General features: G+C 40.2%; 1 protein-coding gene across 1 annotated transcript in view; it reads left to right on the top strand.

Moving 5' to 3' along the window:
• The first annotated feature begins 254 nt into the window (after positions 1-254).
• lhfpl4a (LHFPL tetraspan subfamily member 4a) overlaps positions 255-26,578 on the top strand; it is an 83,679-nt gene continuing 57,355 nt past the window's right edge. Inside the window, exons 1-4 of the transcript XR_009271732.1 lie at positions 255-324; positions 1,540-1,567; positions 1,795-1,899; positions 21,310-21,397. The gene's annotated coding sequence lies outside the window, so the exon portion shown is untranslated. The remainder of the gene's footprint in view (positions 325-1,539; positions 1,568-1,794; positions 1,900-21,309; positions 21,398-26,578) is intronic.

Genomic DNA, 26,578 nt, shown 5'->3' on the forward strand with positions numbered 1-26,578 from the left:
CTCTTAATCTTAGCACTCAGCATGCCCGGTTAAAAAAGTTACTGCTCGCCACTGGTGTAATATGTGTACGAATATTCCTGCGTTTTTAATCAATTTTCTTTTTTTTTTTTTTCTTTTTCTTTTTTTTTTTTCCACCACGTTTACCATTTCTAAAGCTATTAAATTATATTATATTATATTTACGTAAATTCTGCGTGACTTCTACTTGCTTTAATGGGCGCGCGAGCTGAACTGGAGCTGAGGAAGTCACCATGGAAACGGGGCAGCAGCTCAACTGTCAAACAGCGAAACGCCGTCTCTCACTGCTGTTTTCACTAATTTCAGGTAAATTTAGTCTCTAAAATTACACAAATAGTACATACAAGTGTTCCTGACACGTTCTTTCATGTAAATGACACGCTTTTATAGAAATTGTTTAGTATCTTTGGAAAAAGTATGTTAGCATCTCAACCGTAAGGCTTAACTATAAGAGTTAACGTTAACTTGAGGTCTTTATGAAAGTTTGCAGGGATTAAAGTTCTCCGTCGCTACGACGGATTTCCGTTAATGGCAGCGAGTCTACGACCGATTTCCGTCATTTGCAGGGTTCCCGCCTGTCTTTAATGTCTTAAATACACCTTTCATAATTTTAAGGCCGTAAATAGGCTTACATTTCTCAAATAGTGTAATAAATTTCTTAATTTTAGTTTGAATAGGTCTTAAATTAGGGAAAGACTAGGTGTATTCAGCCTGCTGAGGAGGGTGTGATCAAAGCCTGGAGTGGAGTAAAAGCACGTTCCTCTCTCCGCTCTAAGCGTTCTGTATTGAATCACTCCGCTGTGCATCCACTCCGGGTTTTCCGTTCCCGCTCACTGAAAAACTGCTGCGTGTTCACTCCATTAGTTATTAGGGATAAATGAGGGGAAAAGAAACATGTAGCGCGTTGTTGTTGTTCTGCCGGAACACCAAAAATCATCCCCGCTACGGCTGCAGCTTCTCACTGACAACACAGTAACGCCGCAAATTATTTAATTTGATTGCTAACAGCCCTATTGTGTATATTAAATTTCCTCATCAGTTGTAAGAATTTGACATGAAAGATGACGCGTACATTTAATAAGGTTAAAAAATATTGGACTTTATGGAGGTAAATAACAACCTGGGGTAAATATTAAAAACATGCAGATTTAAATATGTAAATGCTGAATAGAAAACTGATGAAAATATTGCTTCATTTACACCACCAAAAATATTGCTGATGTGGAGCTTTTGAGGGATATTTTGTATGGGATATTGTCTTCAGATATGAAAAGTTCTCTGTATATCGTAATAATAAATAGCATTTTTGACAGCGATGATATTTTGTTTTCTTTTTAAATTTAAAAACACATTAAATATTACATTTACGTATGTAATATAATGTGTATTTCCTTCACAGGTTTGGTCTTAAATTTTACATATGGTGGTATTAAAAAGGTCTTAAAAAGTCTTAAATCTAACTTGTTCATATCTGTAGACACCCTGGCCACTTATCATTGATATCAATCTTTTCTATTTCAGAGACTGAAAATCATCGATAAACCAAAAGGTAATTGTAACTTATTTCAAGAATAATAATAAGAATAACAAGAATAAATGAAAGTGCATCTATGACTTATTATTGCTTATTTTTCAGTGGGTTGAAAGTTCTCATTAAACACTGTGCTTTCTTCTCATCTTTGTGCATTTTCAGAATGCTGTGCATATTTATGAAACAAATTTTTTAACTTTAGCTTTTTAACATCATAATATTGGTTGTCTTCTTTCTCTTTTCAGAGTTTAGCTCCAACCCCAATTAAGCAGACCTGAGCAGCTGATCAAGGATCACCAGAAACTCTGCAGAACGTTGGTCCTCCATGCCCAGGACTGGACACCAGTGTTGTAAGTCATCAGTCTAGAAGTCATCCTGCCTCTCTGAATTGTCATGTTCAGAACATATTGCAGGAGATCTCAACATTGTCTCTCAAGGTCCACTTACATGCAGAGTTTTGCTCCAACCTAGTGCGGTGCACATGAACAAACTAAATCCCAATGTATACTTCGTTTTTGTACACATACGCTAGCATATGCATACAGTTGAACGCGTAGCCTTTCAAAGTATACTCCATTTGATGTTGTGCACGTCACAGGTGGTCGACACATGCGCTCTAGAAAGCTTCATCCATATCTAGTGTCTGTTCTATTTTTTCCTGTTAAGTTATGACCGATAACAAATATTTGTTAACTCTTTTAAACCAAAGCTGAGCTATCTCATACCCTCTCTCTCTCTCACACAAGCGCTTGTCAATACGGCTGTCTTGTTGCAGTCTCCGCTATTTATTTTTTTTCCGTCTCTTTAGGTTCATTTTCTACTGTGAAACAATGGCCCGGGACAGTGTTGCCACCTTGTGGAAAAAACTGATTACTGAAAAATAACTTCAATGCACATGTGTTACTGGCGCGGACACAGTACGCATGGGTACAAAAATCGGGTGGTGTGCGTACAGTATGCGCGCACTGTTCCACTGATGAAATTCGCATCACGTAAAAACTGAAGTATACTTTGGGCTTAATCAAGGTCTTCAGTTTTACTAACTATAAAGTCATAAACAGGTGAGTGTGATCAGTAGTCAGTGGTTAAGGGCTGTCTCAATCAAAAAAGTTTTACAGTGCACTGAAATGTTTGCTCCCTAAAAAAGCTGTGAACACCAGGAAGCATCGATGCTCACTATGTTCCCTTATAGGAAGTTCTGAAACTCAAAACTTAAGATAATTCGCTACAAAATGACACGTGATAGATTTTAAAACAAACCAATATTATATTTCAGCATAAACATAGACAGGTAATGTCTAATCTAGCAAACATTTCCAATTTATTTATAGCTGAAATCTTGCACGTACATGTAACAAAGTGTTTATCATAATGTGCTGTAAATAACATAAAAAAAGATAACAGTTATACTGTTATGCATAAATGTCAGTAGTGATGTTGTACAATGAGGACAGAAATAGTCACCAGTGTGTAGTGAGCCACTGTGCTTACCAATGCCTGAATTCGTGTACACAATATATTAATTTACAAGCTAGTGAATTATGAAGCTGATTGAGACGCACCCTCTGCATGACAGTGGATCTTGAGGGCCAGAGTTGAGAACCCCTGACATACTCAGGGCTCGACATTAATCCTTTTTTGTCCACTTGTCCGGGACAAGTGAATGTTTTGGACGGGCAAGTGAAAGAGAAATTTACTTGCCCAATCGGACAAGTAACTTGAAAAAGTCAATACCAAAAACAATAATAACTGCCTTTATTTGTGATATAGCCTTTGTTATAGGGGTGTGCGATTATATATCGTTTGCGTTAATTTCGTAATTGTTGTTTTAACGAGTATATTGCAAGAATCAAACAAAGAGTGCACGCATAATTACGTAAAGTCGTCTAGGTTAGACTAGCTCACGTGCATTCTTTCACTGCATGATTCAGTATTACAATTACAATGCATGAAGAATGATCAGAAAATTCAAGACATGGGGGAGGAAAATGTATGCATTTATATCATTTCATATAGTTAATATCACACGAAGATCAAACGCCGTTTTTTTTTTTTTTGCTTCAAAAATCATCATGATTACAAATGTGATAACAGTTCAATAAACAAGAAGTTAACATTAAGAGACTTACGTTTTAGACACCATATTGCCTGGTTTTGCTCTATTCACCAACAAAAATAACTCCAAAACACAGCCACAGTGCTGTTTTGCGTCTCTGAGCAACATGACGGTATTTTGTGCCTGAATGAATCAACCGTTTAAATGATTCGGTTCAGTCGCAATGACTCACTTATTAACAGTGACTCGATGCCACCTACTGGTGGTTTTAATTTCACATTTACAGTATTTAAAAAAAAAATTATAATAATTTCAAATATCAGTATTCAACGTTTTATGTATCAAAACATTTATTCTTTTGTAACTGCAGGTTAAAGCATTCCATGTCCCTCAGAGCTGTATTAAACAGTGGGTAAATATATCCCACTTCAGATGCAGCTTCTGTTTCTTCTGCATTGCAAAGATGAATTTTGTTGATACTGATTTTATTTGTTTGGTAACAGCCCAAATGTCTTATTATTAGTGGTGGGCATAGATTAATTTTTTAATCTAGATTAATCTCACTGTAATATTGGAATTAATCTAGCTTAATCTAGATTAAAATGGCTCATTTGAATTCTGCCAAGTAGATAAGTAAACAACTAGCAGTCATCAAGAATTTAATATTGATAATAACATTGAAAACATTGTATGATTATTCCTTAAAGATAAGGTTTTAATAGTTTTAGTAGTAGTAGCCTATTACGTTCTGCCCAATGTCTTCCAAGTGAAACCAAACCTTTATTTTGACGGGTTGCCGTGAGGATAGTTTTTCTCAAATGAAACGCTCGAATGCTAATGAAGTGACTCTCAGAGCAGTTCTGGAGATGTTGTTCATGTATTTATGTCCTCATTTAGTGAGACGACAGACGTTAATATCGCCGCAAGCGGCACGCGGTCTTCTGTATGAGTAGTGAACAAACCCGTGCGTCTGCGCCATACATTAACACAGAGACACACAGAAGTCATATTTAAATAGACGTTTTGCGGCTTAATATTTACAAATAGGAGTGGGAGTGTGCTCACTTGTGTGTGCGCTTACGTTTGTTTGTTTGTTTGTTTGTTTGTTTGTTTGTTTGTTTGTTTGTTTGTTTGTTTGTTTGTTTGTTTGTGTGTGTGCGAACCGGGGCGGAACTCCGCTTCGCGCGATACATAGAGTGCGACCATATAACGTAGAGACAGAAATGACTTGCCGATTTCCATCGGGAAGCTTCTTAAAAATAAATTTTCCCTGAAGCAAACCCGGCGGCTTCATAGCTGCATCCATGTTAGCACGCATACACACAGGTTCGAAGACTCGTTCTCGCCCCCTACAGTGCTATTCGGCTAGGTATACATCCGCGCTAAAATATCGAGGTGAAAGTCATCATAGCTTGCGTAGTATAGACCCAGCTCCCAACCCAACTTTGAGAATAGATTAACGGCGATATTTTTTTTATCGCCCGATAAGAGTCTCACGTTAACGTGAGACTCTGCCCACCACTACTTATTATACTAATTGACTGATTAAATTTAACTAATTAAAACTTTTTAAATTTAAGTATGAAAATGATGAAAATTTTATATATATATAAGTAAATATTAGCATTTTATTTTTAAGTTTACTATAAAATAATTGTATTTGTATTTAATTCTAACTTTTTATTTTAAAATATAATAGTATTATCACACTTTATTATTTTGTTCATTATTTCATTTAAAAAGAAAAATCTAAATAAACTAAATGTGTTTTGTATAACTACAATAAATAATTATATTTATAACTCAATTTAACTTAATTTTTTTCTCTAAAAGTAAATGACAAATTTACTTGTCCGAAGGACAACCACATGAGAATGCTTAATGTCAAGCCCTGATCATACTGATTAGTTGATAATCACTCATGAACAATGAGTACTAGGGCTGTCGTGATAACCGCAATATCGCAATACCGCGCTATTGACGAGCATAACCGCAGAGGAATGCAACAACCGCAGCAACCGCGATATTTCAGTGTTTTCTTTTTCGTAAGGTTACGCCCTTCTTGTTTTACACTTTGTGCATGTGTACTGAATATTAGTAATGACAACAATGTGTACCATGCTGATTTACACAAAGGCTCAATAAATTTGCACTTAACAAGCCTAAACAGACTAGCGAATGAGAGAGAGATCGACTAATCGTGTGCGATTACCTGCGTCTGTCCTTCAGGCCGAGTCATGTATATTTGTGAAAACAGGTTGTCATGTCCAATGAAAGCGAAATCTGTCTTAGCATCGATGCTCTGCAGGTCAGCTGAGCCTTTAAAAGTGGTGCTCAAAATTAAAATGATTTAAAGAGTGTGTTTCATTACAAATCTCTGAATGAATCAGCGCTTTTGAACGTGTAGTTGAATGAACGGTTTAAAGACTCACTCAAAGACAGTCTCTTGCCGCCACCTTGAGGCGAAACAATGAAACTTCACTGACTGACAGCCCGTCTAGAACACACAGGTGAAATATCAACAGAAAAAGTATCTTGTCATTCAGATTCGAGGATCAGAACTAACTGTATGTATATAGGCTAACAATATACTAATGATCTTATTGTCAGGTTTATGTTTTGTTATGTGGACCGTTATTTTGTCATATTGAGCCACTCAAAATTACCGCAAGGGAAATTCCTTAACCGCGACAGCCCTAATGAGTACACTTTAATTTTTACAGAAATATGCAACATCTGACTCATATTCAGTGCTATTATCTTTTATTCCCTTTTGTTTGTGTGTCAATCACAGCTACATAAAACCAAAGGCCATTCAGCCACAGGTCACTAAATCTTTTGCTGTGTAAGTACATTTTTTTGAATGTCAAACACATTCTCAGTATTTATATTCGGTTCGGTTTTTATAACTGTTTTAGCGTCACCCTTCCGGTACGGTTCTTATGTACTATTCTTTTAACATTTCAGCAGCTGACTTTTTTTAGTACTTGGATAGTAATTTTAATTGGACCACATTTGCAATGCATATATAGCATGGCTCCATACTGACTTTTGAGAGCAGTGGCGAGTTCTACAGATGGTGGCGCCAGAAGCAGATTTGGTAGCGCTGGGGGTGGTGTGTGGGGGTATTCAAAATAAAGTATATTGTTTCGCATTAATAAATGTACACTGTAAAAAATGACCGTGATTTTAACGGTGAAAAACTGTCAAAAAGCTATGGTAAAAACCTGTTAAATGGTTAATGGTAAGTTCCCCTAATATATACTAGGGATAGTACTACGGTACAGCTCCTGCTAGTCGACACTGAAATCAATAGTCGATTACACGAGAGAAAAAAATTACCATAATTTTAACGTTACATTTAAAACATTTTAACAACAAGCTAAAATTTTTGAAATGTTTCATGTTCTTGAGCTTTACTCTTAAAATTGCATTAAGCAACTTTCTCTCACTGAGAAAGAAGCTTTTCAGCATCTGTGGCCTTGCATTCTCTTCATTTGCTTAGTTGCACTAACACAGCATTTAGTGTTCTCAGAAACTCCAAACTAGTGATTCTGCACATTGAAGCTCTAACACAACTTTCTCTGCAAAAAAGCTCTAACTCATGAAAATCTGTCTTCTGCATTGCAAATTACATGTCATTTCATGAGAAAGAAACATCTTTCATGTACTTGAGCTTTACTCTTAAAATTGCATTAAGCAACTTTCTCTCACTGAGAAAGAAGCTTTTTAGATTAGATTAGATTCAACTTTATTGTCATTACACAAGTACAGGTACAGGGCAACGAAATGCAGTTTAGGTCTAACCAGAAGTGCAATAGCAGCAAGTGCAGTATATACAATGGTTGAATAAGTGCAGGACAAGGATATGTACTGAATATATGTATAAATATATATAGAAAGATGACTATTACTATAAACAAGGTGTAAAAGTGCAGTTGAAGTGATTGCATATTACAATTAGACATACGGTGCAAAATGTTAATGTAAACATTGATAATGTAAACAACAGTCGGCAGTGCAAATGAGCATAGTCCAATTTAGGTATGGTAGTGCAAGATACAAAAGTAAACAGTTGTTACTGTAATAAAATGTACATTCAGTAGTGCAAATAAGGCCGATGTGAGGTAGGAGAGAAGAGTTAATAATATATGAGGAAGTGGATCAACGGGGGGTAGAGTTCAGTAAAGAGACAGCTCTGGGGAAGAAACTGTTCTTTAGTCTGCTGGTCCTGGTCCGGAGGCACCTGAAACGCCACCGGAGGGCAGGAGAGAAAACAGTCTGTGGGCTGGGTGAGAGGAGTCCTTAAGGATGCTGCGAGCTCGATGCAGACAGCGTTTCCTCTGGATGTGTTCGATGGCAGGTAGTGGAGTCCCTGTGATGCGCTGGGCAGTTTTCACCACCGCTGCAGTGCCTTGCGCTCGCAACAGAGCAGCTCCCATACCATACTGTGACACAGTTGGTCAGAATGCTTTCTATTGCGCAGCGATAGAAGTTCACCAGGATAGCAGAGGAGAGCTGATTCTTCCTCAGTGTCCTCAGAAAGAAGAGGCGCTGGTGAGCCTTCTTGACCAGGCTGGAGGTGTTGGTTTTCCACAACATGTCCGCCGAGATGTGGATCCCCAGGAACTTGAAACTGGAGACACGCTCAACAGCCATTCCATTGATGTGGATGGTGTCGTGTGTGCCTCTTGACTCCTTCCTGAAGTCCACGATGAGCTCCTTCGTTTTGGTGGTGTTGAGGAGCAGGTTATTTTCAGTGCACCATGTGGCCAGGTGCTGGATCTCCTCCCTATAGGCAGTCTCATCGTTGTTACTGATGAGGCCAATCACCGTGGTGTCGTCTGCAAACTTGACGATGGAATTAGATCCATACACAGGCTTGCAGTCGGAGGTGAAGAGGGAGTAGAGAAACGGGCTTAGCACACAGCCCTGTGGTACACCAGTGTTAAGTGTGATGGATGTGGAGCAGGTGAATCCTGATCGAACATTCTGGGGTCTGTTGGTCAGGAAGTCCAAAATCCAGTTACACATTGAGGTATTGATGCCCAGGTCTCCAAGTTTGGCTATTAACTTGGTTGGGATGACAGTGTTGAATGCTGAGCTGAATTTTCAGCATCATTGGCCTTGCCTTCTCTTTATTTGCTTAGTTGCACTAACACAGTATTTAGTGTTCTCAGAAGCTCCAAACTAGTGATTCTGTGCATTTAAGCTCTAACACAACTTTCTCTGCAAAAAAGCTCAAACTCATGAAAATCTGTCTTCTGCCTTGCAAATTACATGTCATTTCATGAGAAAGAAACATTTTTCATGTACTTGAGCTTTACTCTTAAAATTGCATTAAGCAACTTTCTCTCACTGAGAAAGAAGCTTTTCAGCATCTGTGGCCTTGCATTCTCTTCATTTGCTTAGTTGTACTAACACAGCATTCAGTGTTCTCAGAAGCTCCAAATTAGTGATTCTGTGCATTGAAGCTCTAACACAACTTTCTCATGAAAATCTGTCTTCTGCATTGCAAATTACATGTCATTTCATGAGAAAGACACATCTTTCATGTACTTGAGTTTTACTCTTAAAATTGCATTAAGCAAACTTTTGAAAAGTAATAAATATCAAAATATTTTAATATATAAATTATTTAGTTAATTAGTTATCAAACACGGGCTTAAATATTTTAGCCTATACCAAATTGAGTTCTCTTTCTGTTTCGCCTCTTCTTGCAGCAAAATGGTTTAAAAATAAACTGAATGTGTAAACATGGCAAGACAAAACATGCAGTACATGGCCATTGCCAGGGTTTGAAAATTAGTGAGGTCTGGGGTGTGGTTAGGAATTGTGCTATAATAACATACAACTTATATCTAAGCACTTTAAAAGAGACAGACGTAGATGTTTGTGAAAAATGTTTTGTCTGTTTTTGGAGGAATGAGCATCGTTAAATTATATAAGGGGTGTATACTTTTATTAGGTGTTTAATATTCATGCAACAATACATATCACTGTTATAGTTTTCATAAATAACCATTGTTATATAGATGATAACTTTGTCCAGTGCTGTGACTGTGAAAATGTAACTACAATCAAAAAAAAAAATAGACTTCTTCGTGGCTTTTGTTTGCATATATAGGCATATATATATATATATATCAGTGGTGTTCCGTCCATATAAGCTGCGAATGCGCTACATACCCAGGCCGTCTGAGAGAATGAGTTTACGGGCTAATTAATATAAACATGATTATAAGTTGATCCCTTGTCATTTGAGATGTGACTTAAAACTTAATAAAGTGTTGGGAATAAGTATGTAAAATTATTTATTTGAAAACAAAGGTCATTTTCTGTAAATCTATGTCAGTGAGACAGTGACCGAAGCTTCCGGGTAAGCGGATTCTCCGCAGCTTTGGCGCCTCTGCTCTGTGGCTATGACTCGTCAGGATTGTAGCGCGTTCTCAGTGTTTAGCTGGTAGACGGCTGATTTCATGAGCGAGGTAAGCTGTCCGAGAAGCGCTTGCCCAAGTGAAAAAATGCGCTGTTGCTGCCAGATCTCGATTGCCGAAAATTACATTGTGTTTGATGCAAAACTAACACGATGAAATCATATGAATAAAAAAAAATAAAAAATAAAAAAACATCATAACTGTATATTTTCATGCTTTCTCAAGCAAAGCAAATTTTGAAAGTCCACTAAAAACATATCTGGTCATAGACAATGTTGATGGCGTTATTGTCAACATGCCTAAGTAGTAAATAAATAAAAAAAAGTTTATAAAAATGTATATAAAATTTGAAATAATAACTAACATCAGGAAAAAAATAGGAAATACCTTTGTTTTCCGTATACTTCTGTCGCTTACAGTTAAAGTCCTTCTGTGATTTTATTGTTGTTTGCAACGTTACTTGGCAATATTTTAAAGATATTATTATTTTATTATTTATTTATTTTTATTTTTTTATTTTTTTATTTTTATTTTATTTGTTTTTGGTATTTTGCATGGTCTATTATTGTCATCCGGGTGGGAGTTTTAAGTCCTATTCACTGGGAATAAAAAAATAAATGGGGGGGAAAAAAAAGAAAAGAAAAAAAAAAGATTCATTCAGTTGATGCAGAGACGTAGACCAGGGGAATCTCCCATCTCCCCACGCTTTGAATATTACAACGTAACTACGTGTAAACGTTATTTGGGTGTTTTTACTTGGAAAATCAGCTGTTTTCTAGCATTCAAATAACTATGGATAAACCTGAAACGATAGGAGAAGGATTGGAGATGAATTTCATTTACAAATAGCCTAAGGTAGGAATGTGCATACTTTTAAATCGACACCTGCCACGGTGTTTTCCTCTTTGAGTGTGTCCTAAAAGCGGTTGGTGGGGGGGGGGGGGGGGGTCTTAATCTTAGCACTCAGCATACCCTGTTAAAAAAAGTCACCGCTCGCCACCGATATATATATATTGTCGAGTTAACTGGGAATTGTGCACATCAACTTCTGCTTCTAACTCGACAAAAGCATCAGTCAACTACGGGGAACACAGGGAACAACTCCAGAATTACTTTCCAACTCTTGTATTTGGCAGTTTAGACAGTAACTGTTCAGTTTAACTCAAGTAGGTAAGTAGATTCACACAGGTTGATAACCTTAAATGAAAAAATAAACAAAGAGAAGGATACATTATTATTTCCCATTAAATGTAAACAAAATATGAATAAAATACAATCTGAATAAACTTTACACATACTATTGTTTCAATATTTACATTTTCTTACTTTCTCTTCTTATTCAAGCATAACACTCATGACTGTTCACAAGCAAACACGTGATAAATGCAGTTGTACACGAAAGTTGTACGTCATACACTTAAATAACAATTATAGCATAACACAAGTTACTGTTCTATTTCATATTGTGCACTATAGTAATGAAATAACGCAGATTCATGTGATAATCAGTCCTTCATATAATTAAAGAGCGATATTATCATACCATCAGTGTCCCTGAGATGACCGACAGCTGATGCGATTCCCGTTCCATTTGTAACTCACGGCAGTCTTTTAATTTTTTCCTGCACACGTCATCCTCATTTAGAAAATGCTCGTTGAATCCGCATCGTTAACGCACTAAACCGATGGCATCCCCGACTTCTCTGCACTCTCATTCTGTGTGCATGCATCTGCCATGTGAGTTTCACTTTCTTCCGTATTCGCTCGGCACTTCTCGCCGCTCTTCGTCACTTTCCGCTGTTCTCCTTCATTCCGCTTATTTTAGCTTCACACTTCCCACTTGAACTACTGGTTTTTGAACCCAAGTAGGTCACACTTTATTTTCCTTCTGTCTGTTCTTCTGCAGGAATCAAGATGACTAATCGTCTAACATCTCTATGGAGGATGGTTGCAGAAATTTTGTTTGTCAACTTATTGGTGACAATCTTTGTTTTGTCTGTGACTCTTGCTTGGTTGGGCTTTGTACTTGGGACTGGGTAGTGTGTGAAGACTCTCACATACACATCTCTGACAACACCCTTGTGATCAGGATTTACTTTGACCACTCTGGCTAGCTTGTACTGGCTTCTTAGTGCATTTTGGTCAGCCAACCAGACTATGTCCCCCACAGCAACGCTCCGCTTTTTTGTGTGCCACTTGCTTCTCACGAACAAATTTGGGCCTGCTAACTGACTCCATTTCTTCCAAAATTTGTTAACTTCTCCCTGTATAATCTTTAATCTTTTGTAGGGATAGCCTACGAAATCAAAGTCACCTGGGTCACCTTTTGGTCCTGACCTTCCTAACAAGAGAGAGTTGGGAGTGATGTACTCTATGCAATCTTCTCTGCTCTGGGTTCTTGCGTCTATAGGTCTCTCGTTCGCCAGATTGGCTGCCATGTAGAGGAAGGTTTGGAACTCACCCCATGTGAAAACACCATTTCCTCCTAAGTTATGAAAGGCTCTCTTTACAACGCGAACAGCGACCTCTGCTGCACCATTCCTATGAGGAGAGCTTGCGGGCTGGATTTTCCAGTACCATTCGGCTTGGCAGCCTCTCCCTCCAGCTCGGATTTCTGCAGCGTATCCAAGAACTTGTAGAGTTCTTCAAGAGCAGGTTTAGCTCCAATGAAATTTGAGCCTGGGTCGAACCATAGCCTTCTCGGATGACCCCTCAGGGCTGTGAATCTCTGGTAGGCGAGTAAGAAGCCCTCGGCAGACTGATCACTCACGACGTCAGTGTGTATAGCTCTGGATGCCATGCAGCAGAAAACAATTCCCCAGACTTTGAGTCATACTCTTTTCCTGACTTCTTACCTCTTAAGGACCAAACAAGTCTAAGGTTGTGAATTCAAATGGCGCAGCTGGCTCTGCCCTCTCAGCAGGAAGGTCGCCCATGATTTGCTGACATCTCTTCGCCCTTGCTTTTCTACAAATCACTCAACTGTCTACTACCTTCTTGGCTAGTCTCCGACCTTTAACCATCCATGCTTTCTTTCTCATTCTGAGAAGCGTACCTGCCACTTCTTCATGATTTGCATTGTGGGCTTCTCGGGCCAATAACAAGGACACCCATGCTCTGTCAGGTAATATTGGAACTGCAACCTTTTCCTCATTAAAGATTTGGATTCTGCCACCACAGACTAGTAGTCCTGAGTCTTCTCTGTATACAGCAAGTCTGTTAAGTGTAGTGTCTGGAAAAGTCACGCCCTCTTGGGCTGCTAGGAAGAGCCCTTTTAACGCATCCTCTTGCTCTTTTACGTTAAGCACAGCTTTCCTGGTTTCATTCTTTGATGCAACTTTCTGTCCATCATTTAGGTTCAGACTTTGAATTCCTAACCACGATCTTATGGCACGCCACACCCAGCAGATGACTCCGACTAGTTTGGTTAAGTTACTAAACCTTTCCACATCCACTAGTTTTTTAACAACCAAGTCACCCGGTGTTCTTCTTGGTACATTTTCTTCAAGTCTTGTTTTCCGTAGATTCTCACAACTGCTTGGGTCAGAAGCAATATTGGTTGAATCACTCTTGTCCTCAGTGCTTGATTCTTTGAGACCTCCTTTTTCTGTTTCCCTCCGGTCCTTCTTTGTTTGAGCTCTTGTCAGAACTGCTGAGAATGTCTTTCTTTGTAGTTTATTAACTCTCTCCCTTGCATCAGCAGCAACCTCTGCAGCAGATTTCTTTGGCCACTCTCCTTCTGTATGCCTGAGGAATTGTGGTCCTTTCTGCCATACAGAATCTTCATTTAGGTCCTTAGGAGTGCCCCCCCCTCGTGATGAGGTCTGCGATATTGAAGTCCCCTGGGATCCACCACCAGTCACTCACTGGCCCAGCCTTTTGGATTTCCCCGACTCTGTTTGCGAAGAATGTGTGGTACCCGTAACTATCACGTTGAATGGCCCCCAGTACGGTTTGGCTGTCTACCAGGTGGAACCAACGCTCAACTTCCATCCGCCCATGCTTCTCAAAGTACTTCTTGAGACGTACAGCAAAAACTGCATCACAGATTTCAGCCTTAATAGCATTTCCCTTCTGGTCCAATGGTGCTAACTTGGCCTTTGACTCGACTAATCTGACATCTACTCCTTGGTCTGTCCAACCTCAGGTACAAGACGGCTCCATAAGTCTTGTCACTACCATCTGAGAATGTAATCCCCCATGGTTTTCCTTTCCAGCCAACTGGTGTGAGACTTCTGCGAAACTTAACTTGACCAAGCTGCACATACTCCTCAAAGAGTTGGATGGCTTCATTCCTGAGATTTCCCGAAAGTGGCTTGTCCCACGTTTGTCGAGTTAAACTCCCATTTCCTGTCTCTTGGAATGCCTTCCTGACAAGAATTGCACCTTTTTGCTTGGCAGGTGTAACAAGACCAATTGGATCGTAGAGCCCAGCAACCTGGCTTAGCAGATGTCTCCTGGTCAAAGGATTAGGAGTTTTCAGTTTCACTTCTTCTTCAAGGAGGTTCTGGCCTGTTCTCATCTTCTTTCTCCTTTTTGAGAAGTTAACGGAAGTCATAATGTAGAGTTTGTCCTCTTCTACAAAGTATCCTGTTCCCAAAGCCTTGTTTTCCTCCTCTTTCATCTGGTTTGGAAGTATGATCACTTGACCTTGAGTTTGCACACCAGTCACATGCCTCCCACTTTGCCCTGGCCGAACCCATGGCTTGAGTGCAAATCCGCCAGCTGTCAGAATCTCTTCAAGTCCATTCATTATTCTGGCCAGTCTCTCCTGGTCATTGTGGGATGTAAGGATGTCATCCACCTAGCAATCCTCCTCAAGGACTCGGCACTCCTCCTTCAAATGAGCAAACTTTGCCAATCTTGCTGTCTCACGCATAGCTAATTGCGCAATGCATCCAGCGGGGCGATCTCCGATGTTAACCCTTGTGATGGCATACTCGCCTATTTCTTCTTCCTCAGTATCTCTCCAAAGGAACCTGTGAAGGTGGACTTCTCGCTCTTCCAGCCAGACGGAGTTGTACATCTTTTTAATGTCTCCAAGAGCAGCAAATACTCCCTTCCTGAATCGAAGCAAGACAGCTCTGATGGGGTTGAGTACATCTGATCCTTTTAACAGAAGATCATTCATGCTCAGTCCCTTGAATTTTTGGCTACTATTCCAGACCAGCCGCACTGGAGTGGTTGTTGAGTGGGGGTTTGGCGCCACCAAGTGGTTGACATACCAAATTGGACCATTCCAACTATCAATCATTTCCTTGGTGAGTTTTGTTGCTGCCCTTCTTTCAACCATGTCATGCACTTGAGCTGCATAAATGTCTCGCCACTCTGGTACCCTCTTGAGTTGTTTCTCTGTTCTTCGGAAAACACTTTCCACTCCACTTCTGTTGTACGGAAGGGTAGCTGGGTCCTGAATCCATGGATACTTTGTATCCCAGTGTGGAGACTTACTGTGGGAATCCTTTTCAACATAGGTGAGACCTTCTCTTATGATCTCCAGTTCCTTCTCTTCCGCTAGGGTCATTTCTTTCCCTCCAGGCTGACAATTTCCACAGCGACACCCTCCACACTTCGGTTCGCAGGCTGCTCCAATACTGTCCCACCTCCACCACTCAAGAAACTCGCAATTACTTGCCAGTGTTTCAGCCTCTTGACCTTTATAGGCTTCAGCCTTCTCAAAGATTTCCTCATACTTGACTGCGGCTGCCCTCATAGACCGAGCAAAATGCGACTTAGACTCATTTGCTGTCATATCCACTATCTCGAACAGATCTGGGTGTGCTCCAGCAACAGTTTTCCCCAACGGACTGTCCCACAGGACAAGATTTCCCACGATTTTCAATCTTTGTGGTGCGAGTCTCCCCTCTCGATGGCTGATAAGGAGTTCAACTTTCTCTGGTCTTTTCAATTCTTCAAGGTCTGCCTCTGGAAAGAATTTCTTAAGCTGCTCTGGAGTTACACTTCTGTGGACTTTGGCGATCTCTTCTAAACCATAGCAAATCAGTTGGTGAGCCTTCTCCGTCCCCTTGTGAGTTTTGACTCTAATCCTGAGGAGATACCTTTTTGTGCTCACTCTAATGGCCATTTTGCCAACTCCATGAACGACCAGGGCAATTTCCTCTCCTCTCAACTTGAGTCTGTCAGCAGCTTCATGCATAATATAATTTGTGTCCGAGGCCAGATCTATCAGAGTGCCTATTTTCTGTCCTGCATTTGTGGTTACCTCCATCAACATCATGATAACAGGGAGTTCTTTTAATCCACTTCCAACCAACAATCCCATCTCGTCTTTCTCAGAGCAGTTTACCATCTTAACTTTGTTGGTGAATGCCCTTTTACACCTTTCTGCTAGTTCTGGTGAGAGTTCAGCCAGAAATTCCTCTTGTTCATCTGTCAATCTGCTTCCTTTCTTAAGGTCTTTGCTGGTAGCTCTACCTTCAACCATATCTTTGATTTCCCCTTTTGGACAAAGGAAGTAATGGTGGTCTGATGAGGCTCCTTTTTTGCAGTCTTTGTTCCTGCAAAGATAGTTATCGCTGCACCTGTCACCATCCTTATGACACTCCAAACACCTTTTACACGCACCCAGGTTCTTCACGATGGATTTCTTCTCTGATTGTTTTAGTTCTTTGAATTTTTTGCAGAAGAAAATCTTGTCCCTGTGTTTTTCTGCTCCACACACACACAATGCATCCACTTTCCGTAGAAACTTTCCTTGTCGTTCTGGTGAAAGTATACCTCTCAAATTTCTTTTCTGGCTTCTCTACTTTCTCTGAGATCTTGAGCTGCTCAAGCTTTTCAAGAATTTCTTCTTCTTTCTTTAGGAACTTTAGCAGTGCATCAAAGTGGCTCTCTGGTGTGATGCCATTTGCAGGATCTGTCATGTAGACCAGCCATTCTCTCTTCACAAACTCAGGTAACTTGCTCTCAATGGACTTTGTTACAAGTGGGTTCTTGATTGCGCCGATATTTCCGAGATCTGTGAGATCTGCCAGGGCTTTTTCCACCGTTTGGATTAACTCTATAACCCTCCTTGGCTGATTTCCTCTCACAGCAGGAATCCTTTCTAACTCCTCAACAATTTCCATGGCAATTGTGATTTTATTCCCATACCGGTTCTCTAACACCCTGAAGATGTCAACAGCAGTGTTGTAAGAGGATAACCTGTGCTCTTTAGCAACCTTGTCATCAATGCTGTCCACCAGCTGAATCTTTTTAACCTCAGCCGACCCTGTGGGTTCCCCTTGTCTCTGGAGATTTTCCCAATCCCTTTTCCAGCGGTAGAAATCCCTTTTATTACCACTGAACTTGGGTAAGCTTGTAGGTTTGATTCTTACTACTGGCATGATCTGTGCTGCAGATGCGGTCACATCCAATTTTCTCCCCATGTTGGTCTCTGAAGCCCGTGCATCCTCAGCAGCCCTTCGAGCCCATACGAATTCAACTTTTCTTGCTTCAAGTTCGTTGCTAAACTCTTTCAGCTTCTGTAACCGACCCTCTAGCTATGCTCTTTCAGTTGTTGGAGTCCATCTTTCCCAGTTTAACAAAGCTCCAGTTGCCTCTTTCACCGGTCTCATTAAGAGTTCCAGTTGCACTTCATAACTTTCATAGCCGACGGCATCGACAGGTATGGTGACTGTGCGTTCACAGGCTTTCTCTGCTGCGGAGACAGTGGCTAACACTTCAGTTTGTCCATATCTTTTCCAGAGATTAGCTTGCACTAACTCGTTAACTTCCTCGAACCTTGCGTCACATTCCTCGATGGTTCTCTTAATATCAGCTTCTTCCTGCGCTGAAAGTATTACATCTGCACCATCTTCTTCTTGGTGAGCTTCGACCTCTGCCAGTAACCCAGCCTTGTAATCATCATTGGTTTCAAAAACTTTCCTTGCTTCAAAGGAAAGCTTTTTGAATTCTTCTTTGAGCTCAGATTCTAACAATCTATGTGCTTCTCTACAGAGGAAATTAGCTTGTTTGGTGAAGCTACTTTTTGCAGAAGTTCTCTCCCTTTTCAGCTGATCACCTGTTTTTCCTAAAGTTTCCTCTGCCATTTCCCTTGGATGTTATTCTCTTAACTTGTCAGCAGCACCTTGTCTCTGGACTTTACTGAGCCATTGATCTCATTGTCCACACTGCTACACGTGGTTATCAACTGTCGAGTTAACTGGGAATTTTGCACATCAACTCCTTCTCCTTATTTATTCCTTCCCTTGCTAGCTTGTACTTATTTAAACAATGCCTGAGACTTGGTGTTACAAGCACTTCGTTTGTCGGATTGCCTCTTCAAGATGAATCGCTTCATGTATTCCCCAAATTGTAAGTCGCTTTGGATAAAAGCGTCTGCAAAATGACTAAATGTAAACTTCTGCTTCTAACTCGACAAAAGCATCAGTCAACTACGGGGAACACAGGGAACAACTCCAGAATTACTTTCCAACTCTTGTATTTGGCAGTTTAGACAGTAACTGTTCAGTTTAACTCAAGTAGGTAAGTAGATTCACACAGGTTGATAACCTTAAATGAAAAAATAAACAAAGAGAAGGATACATTATTATTTCCCATTAAATGTAAACAAAATATGAATAAAATACAATCTGAATAAACTTTACACATACTATTGTTTCAATATTTACATTTTCTTACTTTCTCTTCTTATTCAAGCATAACACTCATGACTGTTCACAAGCAAACACGTGATAAATGCAGTTGTACACGAAAGTTGTACGTCATACACTTAAATAACAATTATAGCATAACACAAGTTACTGTTTTACTTCGTATTGTGCACTATAGTAATGAAATAACGCAGATTCATGTGATAATCAGTCCTTCATATAATTAAAGAGCGATATTATCATACCATCAGTGTCCCTGAGATGACCGACAGCTGATGCGATTCCCGTTCCATTTGTAACTCACGGCAGTCTTTTAATTTTTTCCTGCACACGTCATCCTCATTTAGAAAATGCTCGTTGAATCCGCATCGTTAACGCACTAAACCGATGGCATCCCCGACTTCTCTGCACTCTCATTCTGTGTGCATGCATCTGCCATGTGAGTTTCACTTTCTTCCGTATTCGCTCGGCACTTCTCCCCGCTCTTCATCACTTTCCGCTGTTCTCCGTCATTCCGCTTATTTTAGCTTCACACACATATATATATATATATTTTTTTTTTTTTTTTCATTCTATAAACTACTTGTTCTAGGTTGCGTTTCCCGATAACACTGTCTTTTAGCACGCTACGAAGACTCCATGCACTATTAGACATTTCTAGACATAAAAGGGTTTTTACAGTAACTTACTGGCAACACTGTAATTAAGATTTATCTGCTTTTAAACTGCATTTGATTTATCAGTATACTACTGTAATTCATTCATTTTAATATAGATTTCATTAGATTTTATAATTTTTATATAGAATTCATTTTATTTTTACTCTACATAGGTACTACTGGCGTTCAATTAAAACAGACACAATAATTACAAAATATCAAATTCTTTATTTAAAACACTGCATGTATAACACTTAAAAATACAGTCTTCCAATGCTGGAACAGTGCATCTTCACCATTTCTCCTGTCTTAGGAAGTTTTGCAGTGCATTATGTTGTGTCCTCTGGATTCATCCTCACAAAGAATCTTTAGGCAACAGAAACATAATGGGGGAAAAGACAAACAGCCAAAAAATACATAGCCCTCTGCAAAACCCAGGTGCTGCTCCAAAACGTGGCCACCATCTTTGCTCACCATCCACTTTGACAGAAATGTCTTCTCTGAAAAACAAGATGTAGAAATAGCACACTTTTAAAAGGCAAACCTCATATGGAATACACAAACCTCTCAAAACCATAGTTGTTCTCTTACCATGAATTATCAGTCTCAGGGTGGCTGGCCTGCTCATGTCTTTCTTGATGCTTCAATGCAGTTGCCTTTAAAACACAAATACAAAAAAAATGCAGCAAATTTTAAATTCCATTAAAAACTATAACAAACTAATTCTAAAACTAGAAAGGCAGCTAGCCATAAAACTAGTTTAACCTAGCTAACATATGATTTTATTTTCTCGGGCTACTGGCCAACATTAACTACTAACACCTGAACTAAATTTCACATTAGTTAACCTAATGTTAATATAAAATAAGTGCTGCTCGTTAAAAATTTTAATTCGGTAACTTAATTCAATAAGATGACAAAAGTCGTTTGAAACGACAGCGCAGTTTACCATGGTAAAGTTCTGTAACAGCCATATTGACGAGTAAATGTTACTATGTTTACAGTTTGTGTACAGTTTAACCAACTGGTGTGCAAAAATCTGACACAAACACACAGACAAACGTACATATATTTTTACCTTGCTTGTTCTCTCGTAAGGTGCATCAACACAGCGTAGATGTTCTCCGGAGCTCTTCCACTCTCGCGGGTTCATCCCCGAGAAAAACCCGCCCCGCTGTCCCGCTGCTTCTGTGTCTTCCTCGGACGCGAGTGGTGCGGCGCAGCGCAACTTGACAACAGACAACAATATAGAACTCATTATATATACTATCTACAGTGGATGCGGACAGTAAACTGATGCCCCAGCATATTTCTGACGTACAGATGTACTCCAAGCGCTCGCGCTGTTTCTGACACAAAGTACAAACGGATTTTCCAATCATTAGAAGTGATGTAACACATCCAGTAGTCAATTCCAAGCTGTTGTGGCATTGTAGACACGGTGTAGGGCAAATTGTATCAATCCAAATGTAAGAAATGAGGAGAATAAAACGACCTCAGTATAATGACGCCAAAGAGACCGTTACAGTAGTATACAGCAATTAAAAAAAAATACAGTAAGTCTCTGTATGTGGGGTCTGACGTCACAGAAAATTCCCATGATGCAAAGGGTATTACAGTTATTTACTGTAAAGGGAATTTGCAGTATTACACTGGGTGAAATACAGTAAATAACTGTGGAAATTACAGAAATGTCTAACAGTGTGGCCCGGTTTCACAAACGGGGCTTAGCTTAAGCTAGGACTAGACCTTAGTTAAATTAAGATATTTAAGCAACTTTTACAAAAATGCCTTAGAAGAAAACATAAAGGTATGCATGTTGACACAGAACAATGACACTGTCACAAACAGAGACGTGAACCAAGGGTAAGTGAAAGACAATGATATTTATTGACTGGAACTGGGGATGGAATATGAAGTGAGTCTGAGGTGAGTAACTTGGTTTGGTGAATGATTTGCTTTTGCGGAGAGTGACTGAATCCTCTGTTTGCAGGGTGATCGCAGAGCGGGAACCAGGAAGCTTGGGAATCCGTTGCGGGGAATCGTAGGAGCGTCTGGGAAGAGCGTCTGCGAGACAACAGGTAAGTTTAAACAGGTATGTATGCGGAGAGTCAGGTTACTGTTCTGCTGGTGAACCGTAGACCGGACGATGAATGTCAGAGAGCGTGGGTGCTTTATGGGAGTGCTGATGAGAGTGAGCAGGTGCAGGTGATTAGAACTCAGGTGACTGTGATCTGGTGATTGCTGTTGATGACGGTGACTGTGACTCTCTGACAGACACTGATATATTTAAAGGTATGTTAGAGCAAAATATATTCAGTTGAGACAGCTCACACATGAATTTTAGTCTGGGACTAGCTTAAGCCTTGTCTGTGAAACATAGAACTTTTATTAAAAAAACGAATAAAAATACACCATGCGATATGCCTAATATAAAATAAGGAATAACTTACACAAAGTTTAAATAGGTATACAAAATTAAAATCAGTGAATGAGGAACAAATAATTATGGAACGTAGAACGTTTATTAGCAAAACAAATAAGAAAGTTTGGAGGCATGGACGGCATACACCTTGATGTAAAATAATGAAAAAAAATACATAAATACACAGTTTAAATAAAATAAAAATCAGCAAATACTGTGGAACCAAATAAATGAGAAACAAATGTTAAAAAAAAACTTCCATTAATCTGGCAGAAGTCAACAGGCTTTTCAAAATCCAAAATATTTTTAAAACAGGCGCTTTTACATTTCGTTTTGAAACTCTTCCACCATCATCTTGTCTTTTTCAACCTTCTTGTCAGTCAGCTCGACTCACTCTCCTCACATGATAAATGAAATCTGTTGCAGCTTATCACTGGTATCACCGCCAACACGTCTATCGCAGCAAGCCAATTTTTTACGTGCGACATTACTAGGTGCTGTCCATGGCTGTGGTGCTGAATTGGCTTTGCCTGCGCCCTCACTCACAACTCTCTCAAGTCTCGCTTACTCCGGCAGCATCTCGCAGGGGTCATTTTCATACAACGGGTGCTAAACAAGCTTGCAAACACTCTAATTATACATGCAGACATTCATATGAGGAGTTTTTTTTTTTAAACGTTTCTTTCCAACGTGCAGATTACGTTATTTTAACACCTAAATAAAACGTCCTACAAAAGTTTTAATATAGTCTGGTTTCTCGTTGTTGGCCAAATGTTAATGTTTTAAAACAATTGTGACAGTCGCGCATCACAGACCAGATTTCATTTATCACGTGAGGAGAGTGAGTCGAGCTGACTGACGTTTTTAAAACGTAGTATTGCAACATAGCTAATTGCAACCAAAATACGTAAATAGTTTTAAACAGCCATTCAGTGAACAACTGTTATTTTTGAACATGAAAAAACTACCTAGGTCCGGACCTCGGTGACATCATAGCTTGCTACAGGCATGGTTAAAAATGTAATGGTTACATTTTGCAAGTAATCCGTGTGCCGAACTGTGGGGTTTGGTCCGTGAATCACGAATCAAAACTGCAATCCGTTTAACCCCTAAATGATATAATGTGATGAATATGTAAGTCGTGTTGAGATTAAATATTAATTTAATACTGTGCGTGCAGCACAGCAAAAATAGACTCGGTGCACTGCTGCAGACGCATCACTCCTGGAACGCACTGCCGGACCACAACCGCGTGCAGTGTGAACGTGAGAGGTGTTCTCTTCACGGATGAGTGTTTTCACTGTACAGGGCAGATGGCAGACAGCGTGTATGGCGTTGTGTGGGTGAGCGGTTTTGCTGATGTCAGCGTTGTGGATCGAGTGGCCACACAATTCCTTCTGATTATTGCACAGGTGTGCCTTAGGCTGGCCACAATAAAAGGCCACTCTAAAATGTACAGTTTTACAGTATTGAGGGGGGTCCGAAAACCAGTCAGTATCTGGTGTGACCACCATTTGCCTCACAGTGCAACACATCTCCTTCACATAGAGTTGATCAGGTTGTTGATTGTGGCCTGTGGAATGTTGGTCCACTCCTCTTCAATGGCTGTGCGAAGTTGCTGGATATTGGCAGGAACTGGAACACGCTGTCGTATACACCGATCCAGAGCATCCCAAACATGCTCAATGGGTGACATGTATGGTGAGTATGCTGGCCATACAAGAATTGGGATGTTTTCAGCTTCCAGGAATTGTGTATAGATCCTTGCAACATGGGGCCGTGCATTATCATGCCGCAACATGAGGTGATGGTCGTGGATGAATGGCACAACAATGGGCCTCAGGATCTCATCACGGTATCTCTGTGCATTCAAAATGCCATCAACAAAAAGCACCTGTGTTCATTGTCCATAACATACGCCTGCCCATACCATAACCCCACTGCCACCATGGGCCACTCGATCCACAACGCTGACATCAGAAAACCGCTCACCCACACGACGCCATACACGCTGTCTGCCATCTGCCCTGTACAGTGAAAACCAGGATTCATCCGTGAAGAGAACACCTCTCCAAACTGCCAGACGCCATCGAATGTGAGCATTTGCCCACTCAAGTCGGTTACGACGACGAACTGCAGTCAGATCGAGACCCCAATGAGGACGACGAGCATGTAGATGAGCTTCCCTGAGATGGTTTCTGACAGTTTGTGCAGAAATTCTTTGGTTATGCAAACTGATTGTTGCAGCAGCTGGTCTCAGACGATCTTGGAGGTGAAGATGTTGGATGTGGAGGTCCTGGGCTGGTGTGGTTACACATGGTCTGCGGTTGTGAGGCCGGTTGGATGTACAGCCAAATTCTCTGAAACACCTTTGGAGACGGCTTATGGTAGAGAAATGAACATTCAATTCAAGGACAACAGCTCTGGTGGACATTCCTGCAGTCAGCATGCCAATTGCATGCTCCCTCAAAACTTGCGACATCTGTGGCATTGTGCTGTGTGATAAAACTGCACATTTTAGAGTGGCCTTTTATTGTGGCCAGCCTAAGGCACACCTGTACCTAATCATGCTGTCTAATCAGCGTCTTGATATGCCACACCTGTGAGGTGGATGGATTATCTCGGCAAAGGAGAAGTGCTCACTAACACAGATTTAGACAGATTTGTGAACAGTATTTGAGAGAAATAGGCCTTTTGTGTGACACTTCTGTTGTACATTTTATTATTTATTTATTTATTTATTTACCTCATTGTGGTATTGACTATCTTTGAAATGCCTCTCAGGCATGCAACAGTTGTGGCTAGAAGGGTTACAGCTATTGGAAAACAACAATAAAATAAATTTGCTACCTATTAGATAGTGTTTTATTTACATCTAGACCTACCCCAACCCTAAACCTAAGCTTACAATAATGCAAATAGAGTAATTAATTGTTGTTCAACGTGACAAAAATGACGCAATATTGATGTGCGCATACCCAGTAGGACAGTCTGGCTGTAGCTGTATCCCTTCTAGCCATAACGCAAACAAGTATAGCTCCTATCTTTTTGAATGGGGAAACATCAAATTCTCCAAAACTGTTCACCAAGCTTATGATTAAATTTCATAATATGAAATCACCAATGAAATCTGACAACTGTCTCATAAATGTTGTTTCTTTTGCTCAAATAGTGTTAAAAAAAGCGTATTTCTCAGTCTAGACCAGCCAGTGTGCATGCGCAGTCCTAAGCGCACATCTCAGACTGTTTCTATGGCCGTTTCTCAAACGGAAGGCTGCATCCTCCGGAGGTCGCATTTGTAGGCTGCATACATCATAAAGAAGATCTTATTTTAGAATATTAACAGTTATAAATTTGACCATTATTCTTAGTTAAGCCTAAATTGTTGTAATATGCTTATGACTCGCGAATGTAATGCTCGGTTAACTGAAATAAACCAGGCTGGATGATGTATGCAGCCTACAAATGCAACCTCCGGAGGATGCAGCCTTCCGTTTAAGAAACGGCCTATAGCAACCTGGATTTCTAACGACAGCTGTAGTGACGCGATGGCTTTACCGATTAGCAAATGGCCTTTTATTCAGAAGGTGGGACTTCCTTCGATAGACTGGCCATATTGAGCTTTGCATTTTCCCCATTTTAAACTATACCAGTGACACATCAGAGTGAAGCGGGTACTGTGTTTGCTTGCAACAAGCATACAGCCCATGATGGCGCCCGCAGCTGAATCATCCATTCATTCATTTTAGAAGCACTCGTCCACAGTGTAATACAACACAGGTACAAATGAATTGTAAATTGACTATTAGGGTTTATACATAATTTCCATAACAGAGTTCAAGATAATCCTTCAATCTTACTACTGGAGCTGCCCATTTCAAATGATTATTAAACAGCAAGCAAACAATGCACGGTCCGAATTGACTCACTCGTTTTCATTCACTCCTTCAAGTGAACTGTATGAGTGGACTAATGTAAGGAATAGTGAATGTGGGTATAGGGGGGCGATTTCGGATACAGCCTTGCACATAAGCGAGAGACAAGACCAGATGGTTAGGTGCCTGTGAATGTGGGTTTATAAGTGGGTCCTTATTAATCAAAGACAGGTGCAGGCAATCAATACTCAGGTGAATTGGAATGGAGAAGTGGAGCTGTAGGGTCTGAGGGGATGGCTGGATCCATGACAGAACCCCCACTCCCTCCACAGGCAGCTTCAGAAGACTTGATGGTGACGACAAGGATGGCCTCTCCCTCCGGGCGCAGGATGATTTGGATGATTAGCAGGGGCGGACTTAACCAATAGGCCAGGTAAGCGACTACTTAGGGCCCCGGGGAATCAGGGGGCCCATCTGATATTCGTCAGACATATTTGGCAAATGCACCAGTATGTATTTGTGTTATGGAGAGCATCAAATGTTCACTCACCACTCAAAATGGCGAGTTCTTGTCAGGTGCGGCGTAATTGTGACGGAGAGGAAATTATCCCACCGGTTCATCGACATGTGACAACACCGGTAATACCGGTATCACCGTGGTGGGGGGTCGTTTGAGTTTTCCCTCTTTCCCACGATTTCCTTCGGTTTTAAATAGCCTGTAAGCGCCGTGCGCATTTTACTTTCACTATCAAATTAGCGGCAATTCAGCGTCAAGCAGTTGTTTGCTTGTAGTTTGTTTGAGTTTTCCCTCTTTCCCTCTCTTTCCTTTGCTTAAATAGCTTATAAAAGCACCGTACGCATTTTACTTTCACTTTTAAATAAGCGGCAATTCGGCATCATTTACAAAATGACAGAATACAACGTAGAACATAGAACTTTTATTAACAAAACGAATAAAAATA

This window comes from Onychostoma macrolepis, chromosome 06 (assembly GCF_012432095.1).
Source record: "Onychostoma macrolepis isolate SWU-2019 chromosome 06, ASM1243209v1, whole genome shotgun sequence".
Classification (NCBI taxonomy): domain Eukaryota; kingdom Metazoa; phylum Chordata; class Actinopteri; order Cypriniformes; family Cyprinidae; genus Onychostoma; species Onychostoma macrolepis.